Raw genomic sequence first — 21,015 nt, forward strand, 5'->3', positions numbered from 1 at the left:
ATTTGTCAACCAGAAGACTTATTTGTGTTGTTCTTCCCAAAGTCTGGTGCCACTCTCAGAAAGCACTAAATAAAGTTACATTCTTACATAGCAAGGACACAAGAGGAGTGCAGTGATATATAACAAAGAGAAAAGTAATTAACTCAAAAGTCTAGTGTTGCTAACATCAAAACTATTATATATCTTTTTCCATATCCTGTTTACATTGATTAACATCCTCCCAGGCGCCTAAAAGATAAAGAATATGGAGGCCTGGCAGCAATCATTGAGTCAACAGTGAAATCCTGTCACCAATATGATTTTTGGCTCTTTAGAAAAGGCTCTGTATCTTTAAGATGTTTTTAAGCTTTGTGCCTCTCGCGGTTGGGGGGCTGCAAGCAATTCATAAGCTGGTCCAGGGAACCTGTTAGGCAAGCTAGAGAGCTATCAGAGGGGGTTTTAAGCCGAGACATTCTTTTGCAGGAGACTGAAGCCCTGAATTAACTTTTCCCAGAGAGTGTCAGAAAAGTAGAAAAGTACGACACAATAAGGCAGGCATATTCTTATTTGGGGGGGGGGGGGGCGGATACATGCTCAGGAAATACCAGGGGAAAAACCTGAGGCCTGATTCGCCTTGCCCATCAAGGCCTCTGCTGCATGACCTTGTCACGAGTGGGATTCCTCACGCTGGGTCCTGGCAAGGCACCTTGGGGCTTCCCTTGTGGCTCAGTGGGAAAGAGTCTGCCTGCCAATGCAGGAGACACGGGTTTGACCTGTGATCCGGGAAGATCCCACATGCCTTGGAGCAACTAAGCCTGTGCTCTAGGGTCTTTGAGCCACAACTACTGAGCCCAAGTGCTACAGCTCCTCCAGGCTGAGCACTCTAGAGCCTGTGCTCTGCAATGAGAGAAGCCACCACAATGAGAAGCCCACCCACCGCAACTAGAGAGTAGTCCCCACTTGCTGCAACTAGAGAAAAGCCTGTGTGCCAGCGCAGACCCAGCACGTGCTTGTGGGAGCTACTCTCTAGTTGCAGTGGGCGGGCTTCTCATTGTGGTGGCTTGGGCTCTCGTTGTGGGGAATGGGCTCTCGAGTGCTCAAAGAAAAGCCTGCACACCGATGAAGAGCCTAGCCAAAAAATAAATAAACAAATAAAAATCCCTAAAATAAAAAAGAGGAACCTTGAAAGAAGGTGATGCAAAACCCAAGAGAATGAACTAATAGTGGTGCAATTTCAGGGATTCATCTAACGCAATGGACTTTTATGTCCCCCCAAAATTTGTATGTTGAGAACCTAACCTCCAGTGTGATAGTATCAGGAGATGGGACCTTTGGGAGGTGATTAGGTCATGAGGGTGGAGCCCTCATTAGTGGGATTTGCGTCCTCATAACAGAGATCCCACAAAGCTCCCTTTCCCTTTTGCATCTTGTGAGGACCCAGCAAGAATTCACCATCTATGAGCCAGGAAGCAGGCTCTCCCTTACCAGACACCAAATCTGCTGGTGGCACCTTAATTTTGGACTGCCCAGCCTCCAAAACTGTGAGAAAGAAACGTTTGTTGTTTAAGCCACCCTGGCTATGGTATTTTTGTTACAGCAACCCAAACAGACTAAGACATCTAATATAGAATTATGGCACATCTACCGTGTGCCAGACAAGATGCTAGGAATACAAAAATACATACGTGTTCTCTTCTCTCAAAGAATTTACAACTTCAGGAACAGATAAGTAAGGAAGCTGTTGCAGAGCAGAAAGGTAAGTATTTAAGATGATGCTGTGAAACCACTGCTTGGACACCTAACCTCTGGGGAGGGAGAAAGTCGCCAGGAGGGGCTTCCTCTGGGCCCAGCACAGTGTTTCCAGCCCAAGCACGGTGTCTATCATACAGCGATTCCCTGGAAATATTTCCTCTGCAGTGAGCAAGCTCAGACGAGACCTAAGTTTTTTTCCTTTTTTTTTTTTTTTTTTTAACTTTTTGTCCACACCATATAGCATCCGGGATCTTCGTTCCATGACCAGCGATTGAACCCATGCCCCCTGCATTGGAAGCACGGAGTCTTAGTCACTGGACTGCCAAGGAAGTCCCTGTCCATCTGTCTCTGTCTGTGTGCATCTGTGTTCACTGTCCATGGCCCAATCAAGGCAGAATTCCCCCTTAGGCACAGCGGGCACAGCACCTAGGGCCCATGACATTTCATCTTTTCTTTTTGGCTGCATTGTGTGACTTGTGGAATTTTAGTTCCCCATCCAGGGATCAGGGATTGAATCTGAACCACATCAGTGAAAAAGCCCAATCCTAACCACTAGAACACCAGGGAATTCCTAAGTATTATTTTTAATTTTATTTTATAATCAGAAGAAACAGAAGAATATGATAATAATGATTCCATCCCAGGGTTTATTCACCTTTATACCAATACAGCTACAAAATTTTATTTTTCAATATGTATTTTTTAATTTTATTTGGCCACACCTGGTCTTAGTTATATCATGGAAACTCTTAGTTGTGGCATGTGGGATCTAGTTTCTGGAGATCAGGGATGGACCCAGGCTCCCTGCATTGGGGGTGTGGAATCTTAGCCACCAGACCACCAGAGAAGTCCCCAAAACATGATTTATATATATATATATATATATATTTTTTTTTTTTTTGAGGAAGAGGTCCATGATGGCAAAAGTGCCTAGAACCTATAAAGTCATAAGGTGATCATGGCCCCAGACTCTAGAACAGCACAAAAGGTGGCAAAACTCAGGAAATTGCTGAATGAAGGAGGAAACTATAAGTGGTACTGTTTGACTGGAGAGCAGGCCAAGCATTGGATGGACAAGAACTAGCGGGTGACCTTGACTGCTGGTTAAAGAGCTTGGACACGATCCTAAGGGAAACAGGGAGTCCTGAGAGGGGAGTGCCAGTCGGGCAGGAGCTTGGAAAGCCTCCTCTGGCTGTCCTGGGGGGAGGTAGAGACTGGAGGCAGGGCCAGCACTTCAGTGGAAGCAAGGAGGACACTCAAGGAGCAGGGTGCTCTTCTAGTCAAGGATCACATCACTCCTGGCCAGCGCCTCCCAATCTGGACAATCTGGGGTAACAACTTCCCATAGCATCACGTAACTTCCGCTTTACTCATCTCCCAGTGGTGCCCATTACATCACGAGGAAAGCCTGTTTGGTGAAAGTCTACCTTCACATCCTCTCTAACCCTGGCTCACATCCCTTTGTAACAGTAGGAACAGGACCAAGGTCTTCAGGGGCAACTGCATTTGGTTGCTATTTGACAATGCTATTTCTGTTTCCATTATAATTACTTGCCAAGTTGTCTTCCATGTATAGCAAGCAATCCTGGATTTTCCATTTATCATAGTGAAATCAAGTTTCTTGCTAAAAGAATTATCTGAGTAAATAAAAGGGCAAGTCAATTAAAAATAACATTATGAAAGCAATTATGGAGGCTGCAGACAGATATGACTAAGATAAACATCAAAGTGGTACTCAGATGTCTATAGTTTGGAGAACACTTTTCTATGCAGAAGGTGAAACCTGACATATTGTCCTACATTGTCTCCTGTGCTCTGCCTCACCAATTGTTCCAGAAATGCTTCTTCTGCAGACAGAAAACTTGCAGGCCTCGGAGCAGAAATCAGGCAACCCTAGGAAAGTGCCTGGGCACTGACTAAAGATTCCAAGAAGAGAAGATGTGCTCACTTACTTCCACCTCTTCTCTCCTCTCTCAAGGGTCCCCAGCCTTTCTGGAACCAGGACTGGTTTCATGGAAGACAACTTTTCCATGGATCAGGGTTGGAAGGGGGAATGGTTTCGGGATGATTCAAGCACATTACATTTATTGTGCACTTTATTTCTATTATTATTATATCAGCTCTACTCAGATCATCAAGCATTAGATCCTGGAGGTTGGGGACCCCTGCCGTAGATGAGAGCAGGCTTCCTAGACAAGGCCAGTGTCGAGAACTGCAAAGTGCCAGAGATTTTAGCCCTCTTGCATGCTAACAAGTTAGCCAACCACTGTTTTACAGATATCAATAAAAGACATGAGACTCCTGCTTTGGGGAGAAAAAAGGAGGGGGGCAGTTTATCCTTCACAGCAGTAGCCAGAGAATTAACATTTTTGGTGCTAGTTCCCCCAACCCAAATTCTGACAAGGCATCATAAAGAGGGTCAAATAATAGTTGTACACACAGTGGGTTACAATACAGGTGAGGACCCCTGACCTTAGGGAACCTGAACTTTTGTAACAGGCCATAAGCAAACCAACCTTTTGCTCCAGAGAGAGGCATTATCTTAATTATGCCAGACAGTAAGCATGTCTGCCCTTTGATCTGAGGGACATACCATCTCTATCTTTATTACACAAACATGTTTGAAAAGTCCACAGCAAAAGATAATTAGTGCCTGTTCAAAAGGAGAACAGTCTCCCAACAGGAGTACAGCCTCCCAACAGCCAGCAGCTCATACTTCATCAGAGCCTAACTATCCTCCAAGGCCAATCCCATGTCAGCATATTGGAGTTTGTTGATAGACACTCATTGTTAACATTTATCAAAAACTTCTCAAGCCCTTCAGGTATGTTGTCTCATTGCAACAGCTCCTTGAGTTGACTATTATCCCCATCTTATAGCCAAAGAAGCTAAGGCAAGTAAGGTGTCCAAGATCACTCAGTTAGAAGTAGTAGGGTGAGATTTGAACCCAGGCTGGTCTGACTTTACCTGATGGCCCAGAAAGTAAAGACACTGCCTGCAATGCAGGAGATCCAGGTTCAGGAAGATCCCCTGGAGAAAGAAATTACAACCCCCTCCAGTATTCTTGCCTGGGAAATCTCATGGACAGAGGAGCCTGGTGGGCTACTATCTATGGGGGTCACAAAGACTCAGATGCAACTAACACTTTCACTTTTCTTGGTCTGACTTTAGACTACTGGTATCTCTCCTATGCAAACCAAATAAAGTTGGATAGCCAAGAATACTTGTACTTGCTTTTCACCCACCACACTCTGCTGTACTGCATTTTTCAAAGGCAAAACTAGTACAGAGAAAGGCTTGACTGCATTCCAGATGAACCCTGGTTCAGCTCCAGTGGTGGTCCAGTGGTCTATCTTATCTCATGGATTCTGAATCCTTGAAAATCAAGATTCCAGCAGAGTTGTGGCCTCTGTTACCACCCCTGGAGCCAGAGATGATTTTCCTTTGGCTCAAGATGAAGGAAAAGACCTGGGAGAGAGTTGGGCATGATGGTCTGAACTGGGGGCAGGCAGAGAAACCGGGATGCACAGTTACCTAGCGTCTGAATGAATAAACGAGGCTGAGTCAATGAGTCATAAACAAAAATGTTAAACGAAGGAAGAAGGAATGAGACTAACGATGACAGGCTGTCACTCAATCACTATAACAGTAATCATGATCCTTTGTTAACTTAATATTCATTTTCTTTCCTGGCAATATCAGCTCTGCTTCACAGATGAAGAAATTGCTGCCCTGAAATAGAGCCTGAGATGACACAGAAGGCTGGCAATAAAACAACTGGTAGAATCTAGGTCTCCCATCCCTACTTCAAGCTCTTTCTAACAGGCTGCACTGCCCGCCAGAGCCCTGAATACAAACGACTGATGGCAAGAAGCATGACTACAAATTAATGGCAACAGGTTACGTGGGATACACCTCCATCATTTCACCTCTCAAGTGACTGGGTCTGGCTCAGCCCTGTGCTGGCATCTCCAAGTCAACAGTTGTTTATCCCCAGGACTTGCCAGCACCTTAAATACCATCTTCAACTAAAGACAAGAAAGGATGTTGAGTGTGGGGACAGTCAACTCCAGAGGTGACCAGGAAAAGCCCAGTAAAAAACGGTAAGGCTGTGATGATATTTAAGTCATCGCCTTCACCTTGGTAAGAGGTTCCAGAGATGTGGTCATCTTCCTCTCCCTGGTACCAGGGGGAGACACCCTTATAAAAGGAGCTTTTTCCCTTGCAAATGTAAAAAATTGTTGTTGTTGTTGTTCTTCTTCTTCTTCTTCTTCAGTTCAGTTCAGTTCGGTGGCTCAGTCGTGTCCGACTCTTTGTGACCCCATGAATCAGCACGCCAGGCCTCTCTGTCCATCACCAATTCCCGGAGTTCACTCAGATTCACAGCCATCGAGTCAGTGATGCCATCCAGCCACCTCATCCTCTGTCGTCCCCTTCTCCTCCTGCCTCCAATCCCTGCCAGCATCAAACTCTTTTCCAATGAATCAACTCTTTGCATGAGGTGGCCAAAGTACTGGAGTTTCAGCTTTATCATCATTCCTTCCAAAGAACACCCAGAACTGATCTCCTTTAGAATGGACTGGTTGGATCCTCTTGCAGTCCAAGGGACTCTCAAGAGTCTTCTCCAACACCACAGTTCAAAAGCATCAGTTCTTCAGCGCTCAGTTTTCTTTGCAGTCCAACTTTCACATCCATACATGACCACTGGAAAAACCATAGCCTTGACTAGATGGACCTTTGTTGGCAAAGTAATGTCTCTGCTCTTCGATATGCTATCTAGGTTGCTCATAACTTTTCTTCCAAGGAGTAAGAGTCTTTTAATTTCTTGGTTGCAATGACCATCTGCAGTGATTTTGGAGCCCCCAAAAATAAAGCCTGACACTGTTTCCACTGTTTCTCCATCTATTACCCATGAAGTGATGGGACCAGATGCCATGAACTTTGTTTTCTGAATGTTGAGCTTTAAGCCAACTTTTTACTCTCCTCTTTCACTTTCATCAAGAGGCTTTTGAGTTCCTCTTCACTTTCTGCCGTAAGGGTGGTGTCATCTGCATATCTGAGGTTATTGATATTTCTCCCGGCAATCTTGATTCCAGCTTGGGCTTCTTCCAGCCCAGCGTTTCTAATGATGTACTCTGCGTATAAGTTAAATAAGCAGGGTGACAATATACAGTCTTGACATATACTTTTTCCTATTTGGAACCAGACTGTTGTTCCATGTCCAGTTCTAACTATTGTTTCCTGACCTGCATACAGATTTCTCAAGAGGCAGGTTAGGTGGTCTGGTATTCCCATCTCTCTCAGAACTTTCCACAGTTTATTGTGATCCACACAGTCAAAGGCTTTGGCATAGTCAAGAAAGCAGAAATAGATGTTTTTCTGGAACTCTCTTGGTTTTCGATGATCCAGTGGATATTGGCAATTTAATCTCTGCTTCTGCCTTTTCTAAAAGCAGCTTGAACATCTGAAAGTTCACACAGTTCATGTATTGCTGAAGCCTGGCTTGGAGAATTTTGAGCATTGCTTTTACTAGCCTGTGAGATGAGTGCAATTGTGCGGTGGTTTGAGCATTCTTTAGCATTGCCTTTCTTTGGGATTGGAATGAAAACTGACCTTTACAAGTCCTCTGGCCACTGCTGAGTTTTCCAAATTTGCTGGCATATTGAGCACAGCACTTTCACAGCATCATCTTTCAGGATTTGAAACAGCTCAACTGGAATTCCATCACCTCCACTAGCTTTGTTTGTAGTGATGCTAGTGGCCCACTTGACTTCACATTCCAGGATGTCTGGCTCTAGGTGAGTGATCACACCATCGTGATTATCTTGGTCGTGAAGATCTTTTTTGTACAGTTCTTCTATGTATTCTCGTCACTTCTTCTTAATATCTTCTGCCTCTGTTAGGTCCATACCATTTCTGTCCTTTATCAAGCCCATCTTTGCATGAAATGTTCCCTTGGTATCTCTAATTTTCTTGAAGAGATCTCTAGTCTTTCCCATTCTGTTGTTTTCCTCTATTTCTCTGCATTGATCACTGAGGAAGGCTTTCTTATCTCTCCTTGCTATTCTTTGGAACTCTGTATTCAGATGCTTATATCTTTCCTTTTCTCTTTTGCTTTTCACTGCTCTTCTTTTCACAGCTATTTATAAGGCTGCCCCAGTCAGCCATTTTGCTTTTTTGCATTTCTTTTTCATGGGGATGGTCTTGATCCCTGTCTCCTGTACAATGTCATGAACCTCCATCCATAGTTAATCAGGCACTCTATCTATCAGATCTAGTCCCTTAAATCTATTTCTCACTTCCACTGTATAATCATAAAGAATTTGATTTAGGTCATACCTGAATAGTTTAGTGGTTTTCCCTACTTTCTTCAATTTAAGTCTGAATTTGGCAATAAAGAGTTCATAATCTGAGCCACAGCAGCTCCCGGTCTTGTTTTTGCTGACTGTACAGAGCTTCTTCATCTTTGGCTGAAAAGAATATAATCAATCTGATTTCGGTGTTGACCATCTGGTGATGTCCATGTGAAGAGTCTTCTCTTGTGTTGTTGGAAGAGAGTGTTTGCTATGACCAGTGCGTTCTCTTGGTAAAACTCTATTAGCCTTTGCCTTGCTTCATTCCATATTCCAAGGCCAAATTTGCCTGTTACCCTAGGTGTTTCTTGACTTCCTACTTTTGCATTCCAGTCCCCTATAATGAAAAGGACATCTTTTTTGGGTGTTAGTTCTAAAAGGTCTTGTAGGTCTTCATAGAAACGTTCAACTTCAGCTTCTTCAGCATTACTGGTTGGGGCATAGGCTTGGATTACTGTGATATTGAATGGTTTGCCCTGGAAACAAACAGAGATCATTCTGTCATTTTTGAGATTGCATCCAAGTACTGCATTTCAGACTCTTTTGTTGACCATGATGGCTACTCCATTTCTTCTAAGGAATTCCTAACCTCAGTAGTAGATATAATGGTCATCTGAGTTTAATTCATCCATTCCAGTCCATTTTAGTTCACTGATTCCTAGAATGTCAACGTTCACTCTTGCCACCTCCTGTTTGACCACTTCCAATTGCCTTGATTCATGGACCTAACATTCCAGGTTCCTATGCAATATTGCTCTTTATAGCATCAGACCTTGCTTCTATCACCAGTCACATCCACAACTGGGTATTGTTTTTGCTTTGGCGCCATCCCTTCATTCTTTCTGGAGTTATTTCTCCACTGATCTCCAGTAGCATATTGGGCATCTACCGACCTGTGGAGTTCCTCTTGCAGTATCCTATCATTTTGCCTTTTCATACTCTTCATGGGGTTCTCAAGGCAAAAATACTGAAATGGTTTGCCATTCCCTTCTCCAGTGGACCACATTCTGTCAGACCTCTCCACCATGACCCACCCATCTTGGATGGGCCCATACAGCATGGCTTGGTTTCATTGAGTTAGACAAGGCTGTGGTCCATGTGATTAGATTGACTAGTTTTCTGTGATTATGGTTTGTGTGTCTGCCGTCTGATGCCTCTCACAACACCTACCATCTTACTTGGGTTTCTCTTACCTTGGACGTGGGGTTTCTCTTCACAGCTGCTCCAGCAAAGCGCAGCTGCTGCTCCTTACCTTGGACTAGGGATATCTGTTCACAGCTGCCTCTCCTGACCTTGAACGTGGAGTAGCTCCTGTCAGCCCTCCTGCGCCTGCACAGCCACCGCTCCTTGGACGTGGGGTTGCTCCTCTCAGCCACCATCCCTGACCTCGGGCGTGGGGTAGCTCCTCATGGCCGCCCCCCCAACCTCGGGCAAGGGGTAGCTCCTCTCCACCACGGTTCTGCTCGGTCCGTTGCAGCTGGACCAAGCCTCATCAAGCTTAGGAGAGACCACCCAAGACAAGATAAGGGAGTGCAGGCCCTGCACATACCCCTAACCTTATCAGCAACCCCACCCTTGAACCATTGCTCATCAAATCCTCCTTGGTTGGGATACACAGTTTCTGGGGCAGGAGCCGCTGTGTCCCCCTTTGCTAGGCAAAGCTACAAAGGTTTTCTTTTCCTCTTTTGGGGGGTTGTGCTGGGTTTCAGTTGCAGCCTACAGGATCTTCAGTCTTCACTGTGGCACTCAGGATATTTTAGTTGTGGAATATGGGACCTAGTTCCGTGACCAGGGGTCAAACCCGGGCCTCCTGCACTGGGAGTGCAGAATCTTAGCCTCTGGGCCATCAGGAAAGTCCTAACTTATTCTTTTCTGTTTTACCTAAAACTCCGTCTCTGAGATTCCATTCACTAAAGGTGCACAGAGGTTGAGCCTTTGGCATCGGAATCCCCAACTACCCCTATCCTGGGGCTTTCCAGGGATCTTTTTTCCCTGGTACTCCCAAGTGTGGTCAGGACCAAGATGTTGAGGTATTTCACCAGTGATGATGAAAAATGAATTAATAATTAATCAAGAAAGAAACAGCAACTTTTATTAGAGCAAATCTGAGGGTTATATCTTGAGAGACAGTCTTTCAGAAAGTTTTGAGGACTGTTCTGCCTGTTAGCAGTCAAATCACAATTATATACATCTTTGAAATAAAGGGTTATTGTATGTCAAATGACATATTCATGGTTTACACAATCCATATTCACATGTACAATGCAAATAATGTCACCTCAACGCCTTAAAAAATAAAGAAAGACTGTTATCAATAGGGACAGAATAAAGGGATAAAGTAGGTAATTTAAAAGTTAATCCCACTAGGGGTTTATAAGTAAAGAAAAAAACTGTAGGAGATCCCTGTAAGTTAATGATCACTCAAGAAAGTGGTTTGTTTAAGCCGAAAATCAAGAGGGCTTTCTCAGCAACAAAACCATGCAACAGAAGCAGGAAACATGCACCCAGACAATAAAACAATGATGGCAGGACCCACATCCTGCCCAGTGAGCTCTGTAAGTTAATGACCCTTAGGACATGCTCTGTGCACACACAAACAATAATTTATGGACAGGTGATATTACAAAGTGAAATCCTCATTGTACCGAGATCTGAAATAATTTTTCCATAGTGCCATGACTGTCCCAGCATGACCATGTAGGGACAAGAAAACTCTCCCACCTGACATGGAAGAGGAACTAATGATGGAAGCATGATATCTGCTCAAGAATGAGGGAAAAGTTATCTTTTCCTCCTCCCCACTTTTCCTTTGATTATAAAACTGTAGCCCACTAAGACCAGGGGTGTGGCACCCTCTCACTTGCATAATTATAAACCTCACAAGAGTCCTATTCTAATAAATCACTTCTTACCTATCACTTTGCCTCCCACTGAATTCTTTCTGTGCTGAGACATAAAGAACTGCAGCTCCTTGGAAGCCCCCGAAAGCCCCCTAATGATTTCATTATCTCTTAGGGAGGTCTGGTAAATGCACATGCAGTACCTGGATGCAATCTCAAAAACGACAGAATGACCTCTGTTCGTCTCCAAGGCAAACCATTCAATATCACAGTAATCCAAGTCTGTGCCCCAACCAGTAACACTGAAGAAGCTGAAGGTGAACAGTTCTATGAAGACCTACAAGACCTTTTAGAACTAACACCCCAAAAAGATGTCCTTTTCATTATAGGGGACTGGAATGCAGAAGTAGGAAGTCAAGAAACACCTGGACTAACAGGCAAATTTGGCCTTGGAATGCAGAATGAAGCAGGGCAAAGGCTAATAGAGTTTTGCCAAGAAAATGCACTGGTCATAGCAAACACTCTCTTCCAACAACACAAGAGAAGACTCTACACATGGACATCACCACATGGTCAACACTGAAATCAGATTGATTATATTCTTTGCAGCCAAAGATGGAGAAGCTCTATATAGTCAACAAAAACAAGACCAGGAGCTGACTGTGGCTCAGATCATTGAACTCCTTATTACCAAATTCAGACTTAAATTGAAGAAAGTAGGGAAAACTGCTAGACCATTCAGGTATGACCTAAGTCAAAATCCTTATGACTATACAGTGGAAGTGAGAAATAGAGTTAAGGGACTAGATCTGATAGATAGAGTGCCTGATGAACTATGGATTGAGGTTCCCAGTATTGTACAGGAGACAGGGATCAAGACCATCCCCATGAAAAAGAAATGCAAAAAAGCAAAATGGCTGTCTGGGGAGGCCTTACAAATAGCTGTGAAAAGAAGAGAACTGAAAAGCAAAGGAGAAAAGGAAAGATATAAGCATCTGAATGCAGAATTCCAAAGAATAGCAAGAAGAGATAAGAAAGCCTTCTTCAATGATCAATGCAAAGAAATAGAGGAAAACAACAGAATGGGAAAGACTAGAGATCTCTTCAAGAAAATTAGAGATACCAAGGGAACATTTCATGCAAAGATGGGCTCGATAAAGGACAGAAATGGTCTGGACCTAACAGAAGCAGACGATATTAAGAAGAGGTAACGAGAATACACAGAAGAACTGTTCAAAAAAGAGCTTCAAGACCAAGATAATCACGATGGTGTGATCACTCACCTAGAGCCAGACATCTTGGAATGTGAGGTCAAGTGGGCCACTAGCATCACTATGAACAAAGCTAGTGGAGGTGATGGAATTCCAGTTGAGCTATTTCAATCCTGAAAGATGATGCTGTGAAAGTGCTGTGCTCAATATGCCAGCAAATTTGGAAAACTCAGCAGTGGCCAGAGGACTGGAAAAGGTCAGTTTTCATTCCAATCCCAAAGAAAGGCAATGCTAAAGAATGCTCAAACTACCGCACAATTGCACTCATTTCACATGCTAGTAAAGTAATGCTCAAAATTCTCCAAGCCAGGCTTCAGCAATACATGAACTGTGAACTTCCTGATGTTCAAGCTGGTTTTAGAAAAGGCAGAGGAACCAGAGATCAAATTCCCAGCATCTGCTGGATCATGGAAAAAGCAAGAGAGTTCCAGGAAAACATCTATTTCTGCTTTCTTGACTATGCAAAGCCTTTGACTGTGTGGATGGGAATACCAGACCACCTGACCTGCCTTTTGAGAAACCTATATGCAGGTCAAGAAGTAACAGTTAGAACTGGACATGGAACAACAGACTGGTTCCAAATAGGAAAAGGAGTACATCAAGGCTGTATATTGTCACCCTGCTTATTTAACTTATACGCAGAGTACATCATGAGAAATGCTGGGCTGGAAGAAACACAAGCTGGAATCAAGATTGCCAGGAGAAATATCAATAACCTCAGATATGCAGATGACACCACCCTTATGGCAGAAAGTGAAGAGGAACTCAAAAGCCTCTTGATGAAAATGAAAGAGGAGAGTGAAAAAGTTGGCTGAAAGCTCAACATTCAGAAAACAAAGATCATGGCATCCGGTCCCATCACTCCATGGGAAATAGATGGGGAAACAGTGGAAACAGTGTCAGACTTTATTTTAGGGGGCTCCTAAATCACTGCGGATGATGACTGCAGCCATGAAATTAAAAGACGCTTACTCCTTGGAAGAAAGTTATGATCAACCTAGATAGCATATTCAAAAGCAGAGACGTTACTTTGCCAACTAAGGTCCGTCTAGTCAAGGCTATGATTTTTCCTGTGTTCATGTATGGATATGAGAGTTGGACTGTGAAGAAGGCTGAGTGCCGAAGAATTGATGCTTTTGAACTGTGATGTTGGAGAAGAGTCTTGAGATCCCTTGGACTGCAAGGAGATCCAACCAGTCCATTCTGAAGGAGATCAGTTCTCAGTGTTCTTTGGAAGGAATGATGCTAAAGCTGAAACTCCAGTACTTCGGCCACCTCATGTGAAGAGTTGATTCACTGGAAAAGACTCTAATGCTGGGAGGGATTGGGGGCAGGAGGAGAAGGGGATGACAGAGGATGATATGGCTGGATGGCATCACTGACTCGATGGCCATGAATCTGAGTGAACTCCGGGAGATGGTGATGGACAGGGAGGCCTGGCGTGCTGCGATTCATGGGGTCGCAAAGAGTCGGACACGACTGAGTGACTGAACTAAACTGAACTGAATACATGCTAAAGGGAAGAAAGGAAGCCCAAATGGGCAAAGAAAAAAATTTATGTTTAAATTCTTCTTGCCTTGCCATAACAAGCGACTGTTATTTCATCCCCAGGTGATAAGTCTGATCACTGACCCAATGGACATGAATTTGAGCAAATTCTGGGAGATAGTGGAGGACAGAGGAGCCTGGTGTGCTGCAGTCCAAGGGGTCACAAAGAGTCTTAAGTGATTGAACAACAACAACAAAATAAGTCTGATGCTAGGTCAGAAACAGGGAACATGAGAGTTTCTTCTCAGCTTTAAAGGATGTGACTCCTGATGCAAACAGACAACAGGATACGTAGGTTTCAGGTAACTTCATTCTCCTCTCTTTGCCACTCTTGCATTTAAAATGTCTTCTTCTCATTGCCTTTCTTTATTAACCTTAGTTTCTGTTGGAAAGTCAAATCCCTGCAAGGAAACTCATCATGTTCAGAGACAAATGAGCAGAAAATCTGCCCCTGGCTAATTGGGAAAGGTACCATGAGCACAAAAGTCTTTCATTCGAAGAGGCCTCTGTGGTCCTGCCCTTGTTTTCTGGGGAGGAAACTAAAGATGAAAGTGGGGGGAGAAAACTGCTTATGTATTGATGTTCCCATTTTTTCCCTTGTCATTAATTTCCCCAGAATAATTTTAATCATCATGGTAAAACATTCATAGCTTAATGCTGATCCTTTGATTTTGAAAAATGGGCCTTTGGACAAGGAGATAATAACTTTCAATAATGTCCTTAAAATATCTTGAAATAATATCATATAATGAGGACAGACACTTGGCAGTGTAAAGAAGAAACTTCAAATAACAGTCCTATAAGAGCAGTGGAGTAGGAAATGGCAACCCACTCCAGTATTCTTGTGGGAAAATTCCGTGGACAGAGAAGTACAGTGGGCTCCTGTCCATGGAGTTGTAGAGTTGGATACAACTGAGCACACATGCATGCATACGAGAAAAGAAAAAATGTATATTTTTCGTTTTCCCCTCAAATGGAAGTGGTTTTGGTGGTTCTGCTTTGCAAAGTTGTCAGGAGCCCAGGAGCCTTTTACTTTACTGTGTTTTCATCTCTAAGATGCCGTTCTTGTTCCCACGGTCCAGGGCCCACATTCCAACAAGTAGGAAGGGGTAAATGAATGACAAAAGGAAAGACCACACATACATTACTAGCCATGAATTAGCAGCTGTCCACAGCACTTCCTCTCACAGCACATTGGACAAAATGTAGTCACATGGACAGACCTTACTGCAATGGAGGTTGAGAGACGTAGTTTTCATTTAGGAAGCCTGTCCAGCAAAAAAGATGAAGAAAAAACTCATGGGTATCTTAAAAGAAAAAATGGAGAATGGCTTTTAGAGAATGGAAAGCCATTTGGAGTGTGGCTAGGTAGCTGAGTATTTGGCAATGTACAGACCTGACTGATGATTTTACTTGTTTTTTGTTCTGTTTTGTTTTGTTTTGGCTAAATGTTCCTTTAAGAGAAGGAAATGGCAACTCACTCCAGTACTCTTGCCTGGAAAATCCCATGGACGGACAGTCCATGGGGCCACAAAGAGTAGGACACGACTGAGCAACTTCACTATCCAAAACAAAGTTATTAAATACTTGGAATTCTTTCCATTGAATTATATAACAGGTGAAAAAGGTGAGCTCCTTTTGTGAATGTAAATCTGTGTGGGTACATGTCAGGGAACGTTTAACAGTAGGATTCCTGTGTGCTGTTTTCTGCCTCTCATGAGCCCTCTGTTCCTTATCAGTTCCTGGTAACAGGAACAAGTGGAGCGGCATGCTGCTCCCAGGACTGAGGTCATGGGATGGAATGCATGCATGGATTTCCTTCATTAACTTTTCCATATGGTCAAAGTGATTAATCACGACCCTCTTTCTTAAGATATGGATTGTCTTCTGGCCTTATGACCCCTATTACTCCTTGTTTCCTTGGTAACTTGTAAGTCTGGTCTTTTGATCTTTATCTTTGCTGAAAAAAGCTACCTTGTAAAACAGTATATGTACTCACACAAAGTTCAATAAAGCACCCTTGTTCCACTAGAGGCTTGAGTCCCCATGTCCTTCTTTTTCTCTCCCTCTCTCTCTCTGACTAAGTTCTCAGGAGCGTGGAAACCTGCCGAGCTCACTTTCCTGCCGGGCTTTCAAGACCTCCTTGAGAGGACTCCCTGTGCCTTCTTGAGTGGTACAAGCCCTGTTCTAGGGCTTTATTGGTTTTCCACGTAACCCAGAGAATATTAGTCTCTTTCCCTCTTTCACTTTCTTATCGTTGACTCCGGACCACCAGGTTCTGGTCCATTAAAGGACTGCAACAGGTACACATATATGTTTATACATATATATATTTGCCCTGGAAATTTCTGAGAGGATACTCAGAAGACTGTTATAAATAATTGACAGTCTTGAAGAGTGGAATAGGCTGTGAAGAGGAGGGAGGATTTACACTTCATTTTAGTCCTTTTTATATTGCTAAATACACCTACCATGTACATTTATAATAATGAGATCTATTTAATAAAAATAAGTGAGATTTTGGCTTTGATTCAAAAGCATACAATTTAAAGTTGGAAAGGAACTTAGAGGAAATTCAAGTCAAGATATACTATCAAATAAGGGGGGGAAAAGGTAACTGAAGATTCCTTTGACTACCACCATGCTGTTTCAGTTTTAAAATTATATATAGTGATGAAATAAAAATTCATATTTTAAAACAAGATGAGAAATTTTAACGTGAAACTTTTTCTCTGTCCTTTGGCCTCTTTCCTCCCCTCTGGTATGTACTGTACCATTATGCATTAACTAAGCCTCCCTAATGGCAAAAATACCTGATCAACCATAAAGATCAATTTTTCTTCTTCTGGCACCAATTATCCTTAACAAGTAACATTCATTTCTCAATCCTGTAAGGGGTCATTATGACCCACCACATACCTTATATGTGCAGACATCTTTGGTAAACTTTATGTATTGATACAATGCTAATATTATTTCCCTTAAGGACTGGTGCAGAACAGACTGGTCAGACAACCTGAGGAGATACTGGCCCACACAAAATGGGAGTTCTTAGCTTAAATATTTACTTTGTTATTGTTGTTATTTTAGTCATTAAGTCGTGTCCGACTCTTTTGCGACCCCATGGACTGTAGCCCACCAGGCTCCTCTGTTCATGAGATTTCCCAGGCAAGAATACTGGAGTGGATTGCCATTTCCTTCTCCAGGGCATCTTTCTGATCCAGGGACTGAACGCAAGTCTCCAGCATTAGCAAGTGGATTCATCACTACTGAGCCACCAGGGAAGCCAGCTACTTACTTATGACCATATTAATGTTGCTGCTGCTGCTGCTGCTAAGTCACTTCAGTCGTGTCCGACTCTGTGCAACCCCATAGACAGCAGCCCACCAGGCTCCCCACTCCCTGGGATTCTCCAGGCAAGAACACTGGAGTGGGTTGCCATTTCCCTCTCCAATGATGCATGAAAGTGAAAACTGAAAGTGAAGTTGCTCAGTCGTGTCTGACTTGTAGTGACCCCATGGACTGCAGCCCACCAGGCTCCTCCGTCCATGGGATTTTCCAGGCAAGAGTACTGGAGTGGGGTGCCATTGCCTTCTCCGATATTAATGTTACTAGGTATATTACTTGTATTCTGACTATTTTACAAGGTTATTGTTTCTTGCATTACCAAACATGTAATTGAGCCTCAGATAAAATTAGTGATGATTAGGCAATTTGAAATGTCAATAGTGTAACACTACATATGGGAAGAAGTAACAAGAGGAAAAGATTTCCTGGACCACATCAGACTAGTAAGACAGGCAAGGTGGTCCAGAGGCTAAGAGGGTGTAGCCCAGAAATAGTCCATTGAGTGGCCTATCAATGGAATCTTCCCCTGACCTAGAATGAGCATTCCTAGCATCTTAGGACAAACCAGTCACCAAATGCCTCCAAACCTTGGTCAAAATTAAGACCAAAAAGGAGGGGTTTGACAAATAAAGAATGTTACCCACTATGCAGTTCGACAACAGTCAAGTCAGTAGCCACTGCAATCAGTGACCTACAATAAATCCTGAAAGTAATTCAGGGTGAAGGTCAGGATGAAGCACTTCATGTTCTAGGAAAACTGGCAGAACTGGCCCTCAGATAATCAGATATTTTCAGGAGAAAAAAATTTTAATCCAGTTTCTTGCATCTTTTCAAACTTGGAAAAGCACTAAAGCTATTAAGTGAAAGTTGCTGTTGTGTCTGACTCTTTGCAACCCCATGGACTATACAGTCCATGGAATTCTCCAGGCCAGAATACTGGAGTGGGTAGTCTTTCCCTTCTCCAGGGGATCTTCCCAACCCAGGGATTGAACCCAGGTCTCCTGCATTGCAGGTGGATTCTTTACCAGCTGAGCCACAGGGGAAGCCCATAAAGCCATTCACTGAGCTATGTGTTCCTTGTGGATAGCAGTAACCTTTTACTAAGATGTGTGCTTGACTGCAGGCTTCCCTGGTGCTCAGACAGTAAAGAATCTACCTTCAGTGCAGGAGACCCTGGGTTCAATCCGTGGGTCAGGAAGATACCCTGGAGAAGAGAATGGCAACTCACTCCAGCATTCTTGCCTGGCGAATCCCATGGACAAAATAGTCAGGCAAGACTGAAGCGACTTAAGCATGCACTTAACAGAGCGTACCCCTTCACCAGAATCACATATATACTGGCCTTTCTGTTTACCTCTTTGGAACAATCCTCAGAGCTTTCTAAAAGACTGTCTCCCAGGTTATAACCTTCAGGTTGGCTTGAATAAAATTTTGTTTCTTTCTTAGATCAATGAATGATTAATTTTTCATCAGCAATAGGATATAATTATACACATGTACGTGTGTTTTGAGATTGCATCCAAGTACTGCATTTCGGACTCTTTTGTTGACCATGATGGCTACTCCATTTCTTCTAAGGGATTCCTGCCCGCAGTAGTAGATATAATGGTCATCTGAGTTTAATTCACCCATTCCAGTCCATTTTAGGTCGCTGATTCCTAGAATGTTGACATTCACTCTTCCCATCTCTTGTTTAACCACTTGCAATTTGCCTTGATTCATGGACCTGACATTCCAGGTTCCTATGCAATATTGCTCTTTACAGCATCGGACTTGCTTCTATCACCAGTCACATCCACAGATGGCTATTGTTTTTGCTTTGGCTCCATCCCTTCATTCTTTCTGGAGTTATTTCTCCACTGATCTCCAGTAGCATATTGGACACCTACTGACCTGGGGAGTTCTTCTTTCAGTATCCTATCATTTTGCCTTTTCATACTGTTCATGGGGTTCTCAAGGCAAGAATACTGAAATGGTTTGCCATTCCCTTCTCCAGTGGACCACATTCTGTCAGACCTCTCCACCATGACCTACCCATCTTGGATTACCCTGGGGGCATGGCTTAGTTTCACTGAGTTAGACAAGGCTGTGGTCCTAGTGTGCTTAGATTGACTAGATTTCTGTGAGTATGGTTTCAGTGTTTCTACCCTCTGATGCCCTCTTGCAACACCTACCATCTTACTTGGGTTTCTCTTACCTTGGGCATGGGGTATCTCTTCAAGGCTGCTCCAGCAAAGCGCAGCTGCTATTCCTTACCTTGGATGAGGGGTATCTCCTCACCACCGCCCTTCCTGTCCTTCAACATGGGATGGCTCCTCTAGGCCCTCCTGCGCCCGTGCAGCCACCGCTCCTTGGACGTGGTGTGGCTCCTCCCGGCCGCCGCCCCTGGCCTCAGACGTGGGGTGGCTCCTCCTGGCCACCGCCCCTGACCTCGGACTCGGGGTAGCTCCTCTCAGCCATTCCTGCGCTGTTGCAGCATGGCACTCTCAGCCACTGCCCCTGACCTCGGAGGTGGTATAGCTCCTCTCGGCTGTGCTTAGCGCGCCAGTCGTGGCCGCCTGTTCATTTCCAAGGCAAACCATTCAATATCACGGTAATCCAAGTCTATGCCCCAAGCAGAAATGCTGAAGAAGCTGAAGTTGAATGGTTCTATGAAGACCTACAAGAACTTTTAGAACTAACACCCAAAAAAGATGTCCTTTTCATTATAGGGGACTGGAGTGCAGAAGTAGGAAGTCAAGAAACACCTGGACTAACAGGCAAATCTGGCCTTGGAATGCGGAATGAAGCAGGGCAAAGGCTAATAGAGTTTTGCCAAGAAATTGCACTGGTCATAGCAAACACCCTCTTTCAACAACACAAGAGAAGACTCTACACATGGACATCACCAGATGGTCAACACCGAAATCAGATTGATTATATTCTTTGCAGCCAAAGATGGAGAAGCTCTATACAGTCAACAAAACAAGACCAGGAGCTGACTGTGGCTCAGATCAGAAACTCCTTATTACCAAATTCAGACTTAAATTGAAGAAAGTAGGGAAAACTGCTAGACCATTCACGTATGACCTAAATCAAATCCCTTATGATTATACAGTGGAAGTGAGAAATAGATTTAAGGGCCTACATCTGATAGATAGAGTGCCTGATGAACTATGGAATGAGGTTCGTGACATTGTACAGGAGACAGGGATCAAGACCATCCCCAGGGAAAAGAAATGCAAAAAAGCAAAATGGCTGTCTGGGGAGGCCTTACAAATAGCTGTGAAAAGAGAATTGAAAAGCAAAGGAGAAAAGGAAAGATATAAGCATCTGAATGCAGAGTTCCAAAGAATAGCATGAAGAGATAAGAAAGCCTTCCTCAGCAATCAATGCAAAGAAATAGAGGAAAAGAACAGAATAGGAAAGACTAGAGATCCCTTAAAGAAAATTAGAGACACCAAGGGAACATTTCATGCAAAAATGGGCTCAATAAAGGACAGAAATGGTATGGACCTAACAGAAGCAGAAGATATGAAGAGGTGGCAAGAATACACAGAAAAACTGTACAAAAAAGATCTTCACGACCCAGATAATCACGATGGTGTGATCACTCATCTAGACCCAGACATCCTGGAATGTGAAGTCAAGTGGGCCTTAGAAACCATCACTACGATCAAAGCTAGTGGAGGGGATGGAATTCCAGTTGAGCTGTTTCATATCCTGAAAGATGATGCTGTGAAACTGCTGCACTCAATATGCCAGCAAGTTTGGAAATCTCAGCAGTGGCCACAGGACTGGAAAAGGTCAGTTTTCATTCCAATCCCAAAGAAAGGCAATGCCAAAGATTGCTCAAACTACCACACAGTTGCACTCATCTCACATGCTAGCAAAGTAATGCTCAAAATTCTCCAAGCCAGGCTTCACCAATATGTGAACCGTGAA

Source organism: Oryx dammah, unplaced genomic scaffold (genome assembly GCF_014754425.2).
Source record: "Oryx dammah isolate SB20612 unplaced genomic scaffold, SCBI_Odam_1.1 HiC_scaffold_2, whole genome shotgun sequence".
Classification (NCBI taxonomy): Eukaryota; Metazoa; Chordata; class Mammalia; order Artiodactyla; family Bovidae; genus Oryx; species Oryx dammah.